The 17,748-nt window shown below is 42.7% G+C and overlaps 1 protein-coding gene across 2 annotated transcripts in view; it reads right to left on the reverse strand.

Moving 5' to 3' along the window:
- The window catches only part of LDB3 (LIM domain binding 3), a 229,399-nt gene that overhangs the window by 178,165 nt on the left and 33,486 nt on the right, over positions 1 to 17,748 (reverse strand). The gene's annotated exons all lie outside the window — the stretch shown is intronic.

Below are 17,748 nucleotides of genomic sequence, written 5' to 3' on the forward strand. Positions count from 1 at the left end.
TTTGAGGGTTACAGAATCTTTTGAAATGGGGCATTTCTGTAGAACGATTCCCATCTTGACCATAGGTTTTTTCTGAAAAGTGGCTTTCAGAGGAAAAAAAACTGCGGCCACCATTATGTTAATGAAGCGTGGGAAATTCAAATCCCGGATTCATTTACAATTTCGATACATCTAATTTACATCCTTTTATCGAAAAAGGGACATAGTTTAGATGTACCCACAGAGACTAACAAAAAATAATACACGGTATCATTGAGCTTCCATGGGCACAAACCACTTCTTCAGATGCGTTGAGCAAGATGCATGCATCTGAAGAAGTGGGTTGTGCCCACAAAATCTCAGTGATACTGTGGGTTTTGCCCACCAAAGCTCATGATATCATCTACATGTTTTGTTAGTCTTTAAGGTGCTACTAGACTATTCATTGTTTTTTAAGTATATTTTTTTTCTTAGCCTCAAAGGTGCTACAGGACCACTTGTATTTTAAATTGTTTTAAGTTACAGACTAACATGGCTACCCCTCTTAGACTTACATTTTATGATTATTTATTATTATTTGTATTGTAGTTAGGAGTGCCTAATCAAGATCAAATCCCACTACAGCCAGAACAGAACATTTTAACAAATTTGTTTTCACTGTTTGTTGTCACTATACCTTTGATTGAAGGTATACACCACAACTGGTCAATTCCATCTATAGTTTAGGAATGCTCTTGGATTCCTCACAGACACTTGGTTCTCCCATTGGAGCATCCACACAAAGATTTCTACCATTTTCATTTGATTAGGAGATAACTTTTCTTTTTCAGTTACACACCTTTGTACCTTCCATCTGGACTACATCAATGGAATATCAGTAGGCATCAGCCCATAGGAAACTCCCACTACTACAGAATGCTGCAGCACAATTCCTCAGCAACACAGGTTACCAACTTTACATCAACCCTATCCTCCACTTTCTATGCTGACTTCCCATATACTACTGAATCAAATTCAAAGTCTTAGAGCCAGATGTTTATAGATAAGTAAATGCCTAAAGATGCAGACATGCACCCAGCTGGATTTTTTTCAAAAGCACTTAGGTAGCTGTCTCCCATTGATTTCAATGTTAGGTCACCGGGCATTTTTAAAAATCCCAATAGGCACCTTTTTTCATTTTTAGGAACCTAAATACCTTTACGAATCTGCCCTTTATTCCCTGTGTTCCAGGCAATGATCTGGGCACAGCGTATCTTCAAAAAATAAATCACCTAAAATTCCAGGATGAAGACTGTTACTGACAGCCTTACCAACACAGGGAACATTTTTTAGCTCATTATCAGAGACAGACTTGAGTGGCCTTACAAGAATAGCAGTACATACTCAGAATGAAAAAATAATAGTCAAAGATGTATTAAAGCCCTCCACATGTGATTTAAAGGTTTTATTAATAGTACAACTCCATTCTGTTTTGTACTTCTCTGTTTTCATGGAATAAGGAATAATTACAAAGTAAATCTCTAAAAGGGGAAAAAAAAGTTTTATTTTGCACTTTTCATGCACTATTCACTCCCTCTTAAGGTTGATGCATATAAGAAACACAGGGTCAGGTGGAATTCATATTACAATTTCTAATTCAGTGACAGTACCAGAGAATTGTTCTCATTCTCAACTTTCCAATGCACACCACGGCCTAAGTGATCCCATTAATGCCTTTCTTCACTGAAAGGAAAAAACTTTCCAATCAGTCGGACACCAAGATATGGCCCTGACTGATACAGGCTATTTAAAAGAAAACTCTATCCATCTTTAAGACACCACTCTTCCTTACCATAGAAAACCGGTATGCCTATGTCATAAAATATGTTAAGTATGCAGTGTTGCTGAGACCTCTGCATTCCAGATTGTGGACTCCTACTGATCTGTACACCCGCTTGTGCTTATCAAGAACAAAAAAGCATTGCTGATCATTACGTCTCTTAGGGCACATCTACACAGCAGGACAAAAGTCAAATTAAGCTACGTAACTTCATCTATTACATCAGTTGTTTAGCTGAAGTTGAAATAGTGCCAAAAGCCAAATGAAGTAGTCTACACAGCAGGAAGTCAAATGGAGAACACTCTTACTTTGATTACCCTTACACCTTATGAAATGAGGGTTATAGGAGTCAGAATAAGAAGTCCTCCAGCTTGACATTATTTCAAAATAATGGCTTGCTATGTAGTTGAGCTCTTTGTTATTTGGAATAATGTCAGTTATTTTGGGTACGTCTAGACTGGCGGGTTTTTCTCGGATACCTGAGGTATCCCAGAAAAACTTTGCTGCCTCCAATGTGTTTGCTCTTCTGCCTTTTTTGCGGAAGAGCAAATGCGCTCTTTTGGAGAGTCCTGTGTACCTCGTTTGTAGAAATACTACAAAATTAGGATCGCTGCAAAGGTCTTGGAAATATGAGGTACGTAATCTGATGTCAAAGACCATAATGGATGCAGTCATAAGAAAACAAATGGAAAGACAGAGGAAAGCTGGAAAATAAAAGTAAATCTGCTCTATGAAGGACTGAGCATTTAAATGTTTCTTGATTTAATTTTTGCAAGCCAGAAGGAAACTGTGCAACTATGCCTTTATAAAGTGGCTTTCTTCCCAGACACTAAGCATCACACCTTGCTGAGGTAGATAAACATTGTCCCCATTTCATAGGTGGGCAATTGAACTGCTGAAAGTGTAAATGACACATCAAGGTCACAAAGTGGGTCAATGCAAGAACCAGGAATAGAAGCGGATCCATGTCACTCCATGTTTTCTGCTCTAGACTGCAGACATCACTTCCTCCTTCTACAGCTTAGGCAAGGGTCCACAGATGAAGGAGAGGAAGCAGCCTTATTTTCCAAACAAATTGAATTTCCCTGCTCTTATAACCCTCGAAACCCCATGAATCTGGTAGATTTAACAGAGTTAGGGCATGTGTACACTAGGAAATTATTTCAGAATTGTTATTTTGTCAGTTATTATTCAGAAATAAGTTATTTCGAAATAGCATGTCCACACTACAGGGAAACCTGGAAGTTAGCCCGAGGCAGGCTCCTTTAATGTGGACGTGCTACCTCGACTTACTCCCCACTGTTTCCTGGGGGCTCTAATTACTTTGAATGACTCTGGGAAGTAGTTATTTCAAAATAGTAGCAGTGGAGCATCCACGGTACTGCTATTTTGAAGTAACTATTCTGAAATAAGTGTTATTCCTCATGGAAAGCAGGAGCTATTATTTCGAACTAACCAGCCCTTTATTTTAAAATAATGGGCTTGGTAGTGTGGATGCTCCACTTGTTATTTCAAAATTGACCAGGGCTTATAGGGCCAAAAGTGGCAATGCATAGTTTAAAAAGAGAGAGAGACTGGATCAGCAGGGGTCAATCAAGGAGAAAAGGAGGAAAACCTCTGGAATAAACAGGCTGAAATTCACCACTTTCCCTCATGCACCAACAACAAATCTCAAAGAATTTCCTTTATGCAATCACTGCTTTTGCTTTGCTGAATAAACGGTCTTGTCATTTTCAATGTATTGCCAGTTTTATTTTAAAAAAGTAACAAAAGCAGAAGTACAGCAAGGGATCAGATAAATACCATATACAGCTCACACAGGTGGTTTCTATAATAAAAGTCTAAATAGAGCAGAGCTAGAAAGACTCAAATACTTTGTAGTGATCTCTTAGAGGTGGTCTTCTGGGCAGTTGTCGCTGTATGACAACCAAGCACAAATTCTTCTCTCCAGCAAGCTCTATGGATCTCTCTTCTGCACATTATGCACCCAGAACTCTTGTTAATCAGCGTGGAGTATATAATTGATAGCCATAGCATGGTTGAGAGAGACACGTGGGGCCCGGTGGACAGAGGCTTCTTTCTGGCAGCTTCCCCTGCTCCCTCCACTCCACTGCTGCCTCTACTACAGAGGACAAGATTAACTGATAATCCTACACATTGGCTTCTCTACTAGCTACTGGTAACCTCTTCTCCTAACCACTCCCGAAGAATAAACAATGTGATCTCTTCTGGTATAAAATAGGTTAACTGTTTTCTTTACAGCTATGTTCTATGCAGTTTCTTTCAGAGATGAAGTCCTGTTTAAGTTAAAGTGGAGAACTGAGTAATGCACCTTTCTTCATCTTCTGTGTTATGATGATGCATTTTTAAAGAAAAAAGTAATATATAGGTTCTTGATGCGATCACAGATTTTAATAATTTTAAGGCAAGTAAAATTTGATATCTTAACTAAGGCAATGGTTTGGCAAGTGATGAATAGTTCTACTGAATTCAATGCATAAAGTTAGGCATGTTTATACATATTTGCAGATTTAAGACTGTCAAAGATGTTGCTGTGTGTTTCACAGGACAAATATAGTACTCGTTCATAAATTTTGAGGACATCCCTACAGATTATTACATCTTTTTGTAGTTTTGAATTCTGTTTTGTTCAGCTTTTTGCTGTGTCCCACTTACTAATTCAGGAAAAAAAAAATCTTACTTCCACTACAAGCACATCCAATAAATTGAGGAGTGTATGGGTTTTACTATTGGTTGCTGTGCTAGAACAATTTTAATTACTCTTTCTTTTTACATCACCTTTTCCTAAGTATTTCACTGGCAACAACTAAGACCTCAAGATTTTAATTTAATTTCACAGAGTATTGATCCATTCAGCAAAAATGGGGCGTAAGCTTATGGCACTCCAGATAATAGAGCTTTAATTGGGTACTCACTGACTCAGTGGCCTGAAGCACTCTTGGGAGTTGGCACCTCAAAATAGTGTTGACTCTGAAAAGGTCCTGAAGTTCTAGGCATGAATTTTGCTCCCTTGTAAAGGATTGGTCTTGTCCTAATATTCAGCTATCTAGAATGTTTGTTATATGATGCATGGCTGAAAATAGTCGTTGTTTTTAAGCTCATTTTTATCTCAAGCTATTCCATATATTTCTTTCCATTCTGCAGGCTATTTTCACTATCACCTATCAATGGCGGAACGCTCTGCAATAACCAGTAGAATGCTGGGGGTCAGTCTAATGCAGCAGGCTGCAGACTCATTTCTGAATCAGAAGGGGGTGGTTTTCACTTCTACACCTGACATGGTAGCGTACCATAGGAAGGTGAGAGGTATATGGCAGGAGCTGCACTTTCACAGCAACTGTCTTGCAGATGGAAACATTAAATCAGTAATTCTCAGGAGGGCTGGCAACACACTTTGCCAGGCTCTAGACAATGAGAGGGGAAGGAGGGGCTCAGCTCTGGGCTTTGGGCAGAAGGGGTGGGGTTAGGCCAGCCAGTCTTCAGTGCCACCTGGTCAGCACTCTGCAGGCCACTGATGGTAATTTAAAAGGCCTGGGGCACCAGCTTCAGCTGCAGTAGCGGTGGCCCGGAGCCCCAGGCCAACTGCTCCTTTGCCTCCTGCAGTCATAGACCCTGATTCTTAGGCCTCAGCATTAGAGCCACAGAGGTATGAATTCACTGTTTCATTTACTACATACTATTCATATTTAAATAGTGTGATGGAGAAATATTTAGTTTTGAGTTTTAGTTGAGTGTAAATATTCCCAATATCCCTGAGGACAGTGCAAAGCATTTCCCCAGGCTAGCTCCTCCCTGACCTCTTGGGCTATGTCTAGACTGCAGGCTTCTTTCGAAAGAGGCTCTTTCGAAAGCATCTTTCGAAAGAGCCTCTTTCAAAAGATCGCGTCTAGACTGCAGGCGGATCTTTCAAAAGAGAAATCCGCTTTTTCGAAAGAGAGCACCCAGCGAGTCTGGATGCTCTCTTTCGAAGACGGCCTCTTTACATTGAAGAACGCCTTCTTTCGAAAGAGGAACTTTCGAAAGAAGGCGTTCTTCCTCGTAAATTGAGGTTTACCGCCATCGAAAGAAAAGCCGCGTTCTTTCGAAATAATTTCGAAAGAACGCGGCTTGAGTCTGGACGCAGGGGAAGTTTTTTCGGGAAAAGGCTACTTTTCCCGAAAATCCCCTGAGTCTGGACACGGCCTTGGAGAAAAAAAGAAACAGATCCCGCTGTCACCCAGCTAGTTTCCCATATTCAGAGACTGCATGATTCATTTTGTAAATAATAGAAACAAAAAACCAAAAATGAAGTCCCCATGAAAAAAATACAGAGTGTCATCATCTCTGTAATACGCTATGTGATCTCTGCATCACAAAATGGCAGATAACCCTGCCTGTAGAGTTCTTAGAAATGTAAAGATGCATCAAACAAACACTTGTAACCCCCTTTTTCCTCCCCGGGTTACTGGGGAGCAGGTCACACTTGACAGGTGTGCCTGGGTGCCTGGTGTTTTAACCCAAAAGAGATCCTGAGCACCCCAGTGGTGATGGGGTTTAGTTGGGGAAAAGCCCTATCCACCCCCTAGCTGCAGTCCCTTGCTGTCAATAAATGTAAAATGGGGGGGTGCCTCCACCTGGCTGGCCTTGTACACACACTGGTGTGACTTGAGAGCCTCCAGGAACATACTCATTCCAACATAAATCTGGATCTAATTCCAGAACAACTACAAATCATAGACATCTAATGGAACACTTTAAAATAAACAATCTTTATTTAACTTAAATAAACAGGGATGAACAGATTAGCATTAACAAAACACATAACCATAATTGAAACTTATATAGCTAGACAACAGTGACCCCACCCCAGAGTATGCACACTCCTAGACTCAGTCCCAGACACTTGCTTGCGTTGGTGCGCTGTTGTTGCGGCTGTAGTGAAGATTTGGTCCAGGCTAAACAGCAGCTCTGTCCCAGGCAGCACTCTTCCAGCAAGGCCCAAAACTTACTGCCTCATGCTGTGCCTATCGGAAGCAGCCTGCTAACTCCCAGTTCCAACAGGCATCTAGTAGCTGCATCCAATAGCCCCTGCACTGGGTCAATGTCCTTGGCAACAGCCTGGCTCCCCTTCGGTTCCAAACTCCAAGGCAGAGTCCCAGACTGCTAGGCCTCTTTCTTCAAGCACATGGAAAGAGCAGTCCTCTCTCCCCCCAGAGTCCTCCCTTCCTGTTTTTTTCCAAGGGCTCATGGGAATTGTAGTCTGGATTGTAGCACACAGGGTCTTTCCAGAATAAAACAGAGGCCCCTTTAGTAAGGGGACTACACACCAGTGTCACAACAGGTACATATACCGCCAGATGGTTCAAGTAGACAGGTTAGTGGTAAATAAAATGTGTCTCTATCATCTAAAATCAAAATCTTGCAGTTTAAAACTTTAGTTTTAATTCTAATCTCAAGTGTGTAGGTGCCCCTCTCATTGTAACGGTGATGTAGTGGGAAGCCACTGAGAAGTATATCTTAGAACTTAGGACCAGATTCAGATATTCCAGAATATAACAAGAGAAGCTGTTCTGGTGGCATTCCATCCCAAACAGAGGCAAGATATTCATCCTAGCTCAGTACCAAGAGGCTCAAGCAGGCCCAGTAATCTCTGGATAAACAGCCTTTTTTTCCCCTCCTGAGGGACAGAATACTTATTCAAATGCCAAACCTTTGGAGATTCATAAACTACATGGAGATTCATAAACCTTTGGAGATTCACTAGAACTATAAAGCATGTGCAGATAACTAGCTTGCTCAGTTAGCTGCATATTTCTGTAGCTCTTTGTGGGAAAGAAATATTGCTGTGTGCAACAACTAATACAGGAGAGTTGTGCTGATGCTGTTGGTTGAAGAGCTTGGTTATTTTTGTCTTGCTGCTCAAATTTAAAGCCACTGTACTGCTGCTACTCAGACATCGTTTGTCCTCTGCTTGTCTAAGGATTCAAGTCACAGTTCTCTGCCTGCTATGCTAAACAGTCATCTCTATCAATAAGAGAAATTATTCAAAATCTAGGTGGCAAAGGCTCTGCACAACTATTAGATCAGAAGAGATTCTGGAAAGCAGAGAAATCTGCCCCATGTTCATTGAACTGTCACATTCAGAGCTTCCTAGGTAATTTATAATTTTAATATACTAGGAAACTGTAGAACGAGTGAAGCAGAAAATACAGTGGAAGCTTCCAACATAACCTTGCTGTCCTTTTACAATGTAATTTATCTGTATGTTTTTCCACTGTATCTCCCAACCACTTACCATTTACTTTACAGTAAAGAACAACTTTATTAACTACAGTTTTCCAAGGGGGAATGTTATGTCACGCAATACATATTTAGGATTGCACTGGGGGCACAGTCTTTGTTCATTTCTCCATACACCTTGGATTCAGAATGTTAATCAAGTTTATTATAATTCAGCACAATAGCAGCCCATGGCCCACCAGGGTTCCATCTGCAGCCATGCAGCCCCCTTGTCTGTTCCACCTTGCTGTAGGGCACCGGAGCCCCACACTTACCTATACCTCCATCTCCCTCCTAGTGCTTATGGAATGCATGACTCATCTGATTTGCACACTGTCATGTTCCAGCTCTGGGAGGGGAAGAGGAGTATGAATCAGGCAATTCACATGCTTCAAAAGTGCTGGGAGGGACAAGGGGATGTGTAAGAAGTGTAGGGCACCAGTGCTCCAGTACGTGAGAGGTGAGTGGGGGAGGGAAGCAGTCGGGGCGGGGCAGGGGTAGGGGAGAGGTCCACAGGCTGAAAGTTGCCCACCACAGCTGTAGACCATGATTATATGAAATTCACCCACTATGTAGTACTGCCAGTTTCTCTACTTCTCAAACACAAACTCCACAACAAGAGCTCCCTCATGATTCCAGGTAGACTCAACACAACTAATCAAATCCCACCCCACATACCTTCCACAGAAATCCCTGCTGCCCCACACAAATATATGATCTCATCTCTGTGTACCACAAAGCAGCAAGTCAGATTTCATATCAATGCTGTTCCTTTAAATTAAAACTAGAAAGAGACTTTCAATGTACATTACAAATTAGCTAATAAAGGAAAAGAGAAGAAGGATATCCTAGTTGTTAGGGCATTTGTTAGGGACCTGAGAGGAGCCCCGGATTCATCTCCTTATGCTACCAGATTGCCTTCATGACCTGAGTCAGGTGACTTAATCTCTGTTTCATTTTATAATGTGTACAGTGAGAATAATTTTGTTGTCTTGAATACTGTAAATTCTTTGATGCAGGGATTGCCTATGTACATTACCTAGCCCACTGACAACCTGAACTCATGTGGGCCTCCAAGCTTTCCTGTAATGCAAAATAATTTCACTGCTTTCCAGAGTGAAATTCAGGATGGTGGCAATTACATCTAGATAACAATAGAAAACAGTGTTATCAAGAAGCCTCATGTATTGTAAGTTAAATGAATATAGTCCAACAACAAAAAGGAAAGAAGAAATTAAGAGACTTAAACAAAAGAGAATAAATGTTGTTTTAAAGACAAGATTTTAAGTATTGTAGAGATCAGTGGACAGTGTTGATCTCAAAGCCAATGGTCTCAAAGACCAAGTCATCAGTTTCAGTCCATACTATGATCCTGGCTCGTTTTATAGACCACAACTGGCTTATTTCCTCTCCTCATACTTGCCTCTTTGTAAAGACCTGTTGGTTTAGGTGAATTTGCAGTGAACAAACCAGAAAAAAAAAGTCAAAGCTTTGCAGACAATGAGATATCAGTCATGTCCCCAGGGAGGCTCCCTATCCTTTTTTTATCAGGCATGACCCTGTAAGAATGTGCAATGTGATAGTCCAGAGAGAGAAGGCTTTTCCTGGCTGCCATTCAGAAATGACAGAGAGCCATGCCTGTATTATGTAAAGGGCGATAAGAAGGTAATGTGCTGTTGTACTGTATCAGCATGTAATTAGCCCTTGTGCTTATACTAGGTACTCTGATAATCAGTCATCACAAAAGAACAAAATGGAGAGCTAAAAGTTAAATGTCAAAGGAAGACAAAACAGGGAAACTCTGAGCTATGGACTTAGGGCACATTGAAACAGCATGGTAGCAAATATATTATCAAGTATGTTTTCAGTTAAGGTGCCTGTGACGGGGCAGACGGCCCAGCCGTGCTACCCTGCACTATGGCAGACGCCGAGCGGGGGGCAGAGTGAACAGAGGGTGTGCTGGGCGGCAGCAGATTGGCGGCGGATAGCCCCGGGGCCGTGCCAACCGCATCCAGGACTGCAGCGACCGTGGACTGTCGGCCCGGGGAATCCCGGAAGGGTGGGGAAGTCACCGGGGAATCCCGGAAGGGTGGGGCGGCGTGCGCGGGGGCGGGGCCAGCCAGAAACACCAAGCCGCAGCCCTTTCAAAAGGGCCGGGAACAGGAGTGTACGGGGGGGAGCAGCGAGGAGCGAGAGCCTCCTTCCACCCCCCTGAGGAGGCGACCAGTGGTAAGCTCGTCCCCACATTGGGGAACATGACTCTGACTGGGAAGAAGTGGCCCAGGGCAGGGCCGTGGTCCCCGTGAGTGGAGGGTTTAGGGATTCCAGCCCCCTCCACTGGTTAGGGACAAGTGTCCCAGCCTTAGGGCCCTGGGCTGGGGCTCGGAGAGAGGGAGGGCCCGAGCCCCTTTCCCGGGCCATAGGAAGTAAGCGAGCCTGAACACAACAATATATATATATATATATTGTAAAGACCCTTTGGGGAGAATCGTAGACACGGGACGGCACCCGAGCCGAACTCGGGGTGGGTTTGGGTGAACGGGTAACAGTGTCCAAGAAGAGAAAGACTTGAGAAGGAAAAAAAATTCTCTCAGGGTATGTCTACACTGCAGCATTTTCCTGGAAAAACGGCTTTTTTTCCAGAAAAACTATACTTACATCCACACTGCTATTGCGTTCTTTTGACAAAGTCGAAACAACAGAGGGATTTTTCCAACAGCAGTAAAACTTTCTACTAGGAAGAAGCCTTTTTCTGAAAAAGCTTTTTTGTAAAAAGGTGTGTGTGGACACAGAAAAGGGAGTACTTTCAAACGAAGAGTTGCACACTGCACTACTAAGTCTGCATACAACATGACAGCCAAGTCTGTTTCCTAAAAGTCCAGTGAGGTTTGGGGCTGGAGACCACGGTCTTAACATTCTTGCAGCCAAAACTTGGCTGTCAGTGTCTGGAAAACATTGTTTCTTTGCCACTGTGAAACTACAGTGAATTGAGCATTTCCTAGGACTTGATGAGTAAGAGATGGGCCTCCTTCCTGGCCGCACATGAAAGCACATACAGTACCCGTAAACCAGCATGATCATTGGCCATCATGATCTTAACCTGCATAAACAAGGAGGAAGATTATTCCTGCCTGTAACAAACTCTGAAGAACCAATTAATCTTCCGATATCTTTGACCTTTATAGAATTTTGCCTCTTCAATGGTCTTTGTTGTTTCTCTCCAAATGTGTATATGATTCTAAATAATATTTTAATTTCCACAAGTTATTTGTGGCCTCTTGTAAGTCATTTGCCAGATCACTCCACTGCCACGAATGTGAATTAACATCATCAGTAATTAGTGGAAGTAAGGAGATAGATCTATCTAACCTACTTGATAGGCAATTTAAAGGCTTATTGTTTAATTTCAGCAAGGGAGAAATGAATGATTTGTGAAAGATAATTATGTTAACTCAGAACATTTTGGGGCAGGGGGAGGGGAAATCAGCCTAAAGATATATTCCCATATGTAATCCATAAGAGATACATAAAATAGAAAGTAGCTTGTTGATTATTCTAGCCCTATCCTTCCCATCTTTGGCTTAAAAAATATGATATTCAGATGGTTAATGTCAGCATAGTTCTATTGTGTTCAATGGTACAAACCTCTTCATTGGTGTTACAGTAGAAGGAACTAGCCCTCTAGTCCTGGGTAACGTAATGCTCCTCTCACAAAATGAATTTTAACTTTATACAAAAACCGATTTTCTTCTTTCCCTTTCTTTCCAAGTTACTGTGAACAGCAAAGCAGTCTCCCCATTCATGATGTTTCATAAATCAATTTTATTCTTTGGGTAACTACACAGAGCTAGTGGAATTATAGCAGGAAGGAATTTGGACCCATATCTTCAGCTGCTCTCTATTTGGGAAATGATTGCCTGACCTTGAGGGCAATGCTAAAAACAGATCTTGTCTGTCATGAAGACCCAGTGAGATGTTAAATAACACAGAAGTCACAGCTCCTGCAATGAAATTCCAGGAGTGCCCATCAAAGGCTTTCCAACAATAGCAGCAGCATCCAACTTACTGGAGTCCATATTGGTATACCTTGATAAAAGAAAAAGATGAGTACATCAAGTTCTGTGCAAAGGATGTGACATGTGTGACATGACATGTCAGGAAGATTTAAGGCCCAATACAAAACCCAATAAAGCTAATGGGAGTGTTCCATTTATATTGTGCTCTAAACATATATGACTTCAGTGGGATTTGGACAGTCCTAAGAGAACCATAAAAAGATTCAATTTCACAGAACCCAAATATTACGCAACCCGTTAAACGAGGGACTAATTTGGCCTCAGTCTTAAATAATATGTAGTTTACCTTACTAAAATGTGGAAGTGTTCCTTCCCTGTTACTCATAAAGTAACTATTTAAGTGAGATTTGTTTCAGGGCTTAAAAATCAACTCCCCTCTATGTCATTAGGCAGATGTTTACTGCTTACTGACGACAGGAAGAGAATGCTATTTTTCTTCACTTTTTCTCCTTTTTTATTTAAAATAAAATAGATGGTGAATTTACTGTTTAAGGGATGTTTACTAGTAGCTAAAACAAAACAGAATTTAAAACAGCCTCCATATGGTTCAATTATTGCCACATATTCCTATTTCAGACCTACGTTCCCACATATCTATCAATATATCTCTATGTCAACCTAAGCCTCCATAAAATATTCCAGTTCTGATAGAAAATGTATGCTTAGACTGTGCCACATGTTGATAGTTTTATGAACATTAGGATGTAGGGTAAGAATTATCAAGGTCACTTCCATTGACAATTTGGGCTAGGATCTGAAACCATGTCTCCACTCAGCAACAAACAACTGGCTTGCTAACACCATCCCCTCCTTGAATGTCCATTCTACTTCAGATACTAGTGTTTGTCCAGCCTTGATCATACTCCCTAAGGGTATGTCTACACTACCACCCTACTTCGAACTAGGGTGGTTAATGTAGGCAACCGGAGTTGCAAATGAAGCCCGGGATTTGAATTTCCCGGGCTTCATTTGCATATTGCCAGGCGCCGCCATTTTTAAATGTCCGCTAGTTCGGACTCCGTGCCTGGGGCTACACGTGGCACAAACTAGGTAGTTCGGATTAGGCTTCCTATTCCAAACTACCGGTACACCTCGTTCCTAGTTCGAACTAGGGTGGTAGTGTAGAATTACCCTAAGTGTATCAATACTTGACAGAATTCAAAAGTGTCAAGGTTTGTGAAAATGGAAGGAGGATGGCAGAATGTTATAGTGAAAGATTCAGTGTTATCTTAACTATGATGGATTCCTTTGATGAATTGGGCAAGATGTATGCTAGCCAAAGGGAAGAAGACTTCTTCTTGTAGAAAAGATTCAGTCTTGTGGCATCAAGAATTCACCTTGCCAAGATCAGTGTTTTCCTGTCTGGTGGTAGAGCACAGGAGTTAACCTGTCCCCCTCTGAAGACTGTTTATTCCTTACTCAGGTTCTCTTTTTCAGTATTATACGAGGAGGATCTAATGGTAGGCCCAAGGAATGCTCCTCAGCCAAACCAAAGAAACAAGTTCATAATACAAAAAGGGAAGACCTTTCCATGTCCCGTCTCTGGGATGTTGTTTGTTATGCTGGTTTCTGAGGGCCAGTCCTTGCCCAAACAGGCAGTTAGCTTGGTTGCTTCCACTACTGAGAGGAAAGCAGCCTTTCATTCGGAGAAGTCTTTTCTCCCAGATGCCACTAGACTTGCTGCAGCTTGTCTCCCTTCACTTCTCCTCTGGCTCACTGGAGAGAGAGCGGGGATGGTTAAATGTCAGGGGCAGCCCTTAAGTGGACTTAGGGGTCCCTAGTTGACCTGCATATGAAAAAAGTCCTTTACCATTGTAGGGCTTCCTTCTACTATTGCCTTACCGCTGTCTGCTTTGACTTAACCACAGTCTATAACTAAATTGGCCATAAAATGTGAAGATCGGGGTTTGTAGACCTGCAGGGAGGAATAAAGGGTAATTTTCAATAAGTCAGAGATTATAGAAAGCTAAATGTATGTTAAGACTCAAACAGGCAATACTAGGTGGAGTTAATATACAGCTCTCCATAAACAGTGGGGCACTGGCACATTTTTTCCCCATTTCATCCCATTAAATTGAGAAAAGTCATCATGTAAGCCATTTAGAATACAAAGTCCCACAAGCTACTGGAAGAATTCTCACAGAACAAGTGACATGATCAAGAAAGAATAAAAAAATAGTTATTTACATTATAATACTGTCTTAAAGTTCCTATTGTGCTAGGCATTGTATGCATGCAGCGAGAGACTACCCCTACCCTTAGGAACATGCCTTCTAAATGTACAAGAAAGAAACAGATGAAGAAAGGGATGCAGAGATGAACCAACTACTCAAAAAAATGACAGAATGGGTCAGTAGCAGAGCTGAAATCAGCACCCAGATCTCTAACTCCCAGCCATGCACCCTGTCCACTAGCCCACTGGCAAGAATAGATGAACTATCTAATTATAAATATCTCACTAGAGCAGGCCAAATATTTTACTTAGTCTTGTACTAAAGAAAAAGAGAGGACCAATAAAGAGTAATGTACAATTGCCAGAAAAATAAGAGAAGGATGTATATTTTAAATCAAAAGGGTCATATAGACAGACTCAAACAAAGCTTGAGATGTTTCTATGACACAAGATTACATGCAATTACAGTATACAATGCAATTGCAGTATTATTTACAATCCAATGGGGAGAGAGAAGGAAAATTTCTTGGGTGACAACCAAAAATGTAAAATAAAAACCCAAACAAAAATATATCAAAGACCCCATTACTCACTGCATCATCCATTTATTCTCTAAGGGTATGTCTACACTACAGTGTTATTTCGAAATAGCTTATTTTGAAATAACGCATCTACACACAAAATGCATTTCAAAATAGCATTTTGCTATTTCAAAATAGCATGTCCACACTGAGTGGATGCTGAATCACATTTAAGGCTGGCCGGAACCAGTTCCAGCAGGGCACTAGGTCAGGACTTACCCTCAGGCAGCAGCCCCACACAGTATCTGAGGTCTGTGCTTAAAGCCCCCCCACCCAGACAGACAGTTCTCAGGTTTCCCTGCTTGCTTGTCTACCTTGATGAGGGACAGCAAAGCATTTTGTCTCTGCGTGCTCTGGTTGCCCTCACTCAGGACACCACAGCACTCTGCAACATGGAGTCAGATCTGCCCCTGGGCACTCTGGTGCTTCTCTTGGACACGTTGCTGCAAGCCTGGCTGCACTTTCTGCAGGCTGCCATCCGGGAGGTCCATCGAGGGGCTGTCAGTATCCAGGAGGCCCTGCAGAAGAGCTTCCACCCTGAGGAGCACTAAGAGCCTCCCTGGTCTGCCCCACTGGGGGCTTGTACCTCATTCCTCCCTCATGTCCTTCCACTTACCCCTCCCTAGCCCCCTTCCCGATGTCAAATAAAATACACGTATTTTTATGAACACAAACTCTCTTTATTTAACAAAACTGGGGGGGGGGAATGAAACTCTGGTGAGACTGGGGAAAGGAGGTGAAAGAGGGAAAAAGAGAGGGTGGGAGAGGGGAGGGGGAATCCTGGGAGGAGGGAGCCGGAAGGGGGAAGCAAGGGAAAGGAAGGGAAGGGGAAGCTCAGGGTTGCGGGTCTCACCAGACCAACTTGATTTTCATGCAAACCTGCTCCTGGGTTCACATGTGGTCTTTGGTGGCCAGGCTGGCAGCTATCTTGCCATAGACAGCTGCGTTCCTCCATCTAGTGTGGAGATCATGGACATTGGGGGCATCCCCCCAAACCTGAACAAGGTCCATGATCTCCACCCTGGACCGGGAAGGCACCCACCTTCTCCAGGCCCTGGAAGGCTCCTGGGAGCTGGCAGACTGCTCCTGGGGAGCAGTGGAGGGCAGACTGCCAGTGGCTTGCTGGCTCATGTTTTGGGGCCACTGGGTTGGGGCAGTGACTGCTGGCTCTGGGCTGGCAGGCTTGGTGCTGGCACAGGCATAGTGGCCAGAGTCTATCCCTTTAAGGGCTCCAGGGAGCAGAGGAGGGAGAGGAGTGTTCTTGGTTGAGGCTGGAGTGACCACCAGGAGACACTGGAAAGGCTGGAGGCTCCCGATTTCGAAATAAGTGTCTACACAGCACTTATTTTGAAATAGCTATTTCGAATTTGGCGTTATTCCTCATAGAATGAGGTTTACCAAATTCAAAATAAGCTCTCCACTATTTCGAATTTATTTTGAAATAGTGGTTTGGCTGTGTAGACGGTAGGAAAGTTATTTCAAAATAAGGGTTGTTATTTTGAAATAACTTTGCTTTGTAGACATACCCAGGCTGTGTCTACATTGGCACCCCTTTCCGGAAAAGGGATGCTAATATAGACTTCGGAATAGCAAAATCCGTGGGGGATTTAAATATCCCCCGCGGCATTTGCATTTACATGGCTGCCGCTTTTTTCCGGCTTGGGGATAAGCCGGAGAAAAGCGCCAGCCTAGACGTGATTCTCTGGAAAATAAGCCCTTTTCCGGAGGATTTCTTATTCCCCCTTTCAAGTAGGAATAAGAGATCCTCCGGAAAAGGGCTTATTTTCCGGAGAATCACATCTAGACTGGCGCTTTTCTCCGGCTTATCCCCAAGCTGGAAAAAAGTGGCAGCCATGTAAATGCAAATGCCGTGGGGGATATTTAAATCCCCCGTGGATTTTGCTATTCCGAAGTCTACATTAGCATCCCTTTTCCGGAAAGGGGTGCCAATGTAGACACAGCCCCATAGTTTCCAATCTGTCTAAACAGATGAGCTTTTATCTGAGCTCTTATTTCCATACTTTCCTCCACAATAATAAACCTGGGGGTTGGAGGGCTTAATATTGTGGTTTACTAAATAAATACATCTCAACTTCCACATTTTCAAGGTGGCCACACTAAGGGTAAGTCTACACTAGCCCCCTAGTTCGAAGTAGGCAGGCTAATGAGGGCGACCGAAATTGCTAATGAAGCGTGGGATATTTAAATATCCCGCGCTTGATTAGCATATTCCCATTTGGAAACTGACTAGCCTGAACTAACTGCCAGCATCTACACACGGCAGAGAAGCAGGATTCTGAGATAAACCCCTTAGTTCGAATTAACTGTTACTCCTCGTGGAATGAGGTTTAACAGTTAATTCGAACTAAAGGGTTTATCTCGGAATCCCGCTTCTCTGCTGCGTGTAGACGTGGGCAGTTACTTCGGGCTAGTCAGTTTCCAAAATGGCAACTAGCTGGGAATATGCTAATCAAGCGCGGGATATTTAAATCCCACGCTTCATTAGCAATTTTGCTCGCCCTCATTAGCCTCCCTAGTTCAAACTAGGGAGCTAGTGTAGACGTACCCTAACTCTTTAAAGGCACAGGTAAATCAGACAGATACACACACATAGAATCATAGGACCATAGCCTGGAAGAGGCATCAGGAAGTCATCAAGTCTGGCCCCCAGCACAAAGAAGGGCCAACCCCAACTAAATCATCCCAGCCAGGACTTTGTCAAGTCGGGGCTTAAAACCCCCTAGGGACAGAGTGTTTCACCACTTCAATGCTTCACCAGCCTCCTAGTAAAATAGTTTTTCCTAATATCCAACTTAGACCTCCCCCACTGTAAATTGAGAC

The sequence above is a fragment of the Pelodiscus sinensis genome, chromosome 8 (genome assembly GCF_049634645.1).
Source record: "Pelodiscus sinensis isolate JC-2024 chromosome 8, ASM4963464v1, whole genome shotgun sequence".
NCBI lineage: Eukaryota > Metazoa > Chordata > Testudines > Trionychidae > Pelodiscus > Pelodiscus sinensis.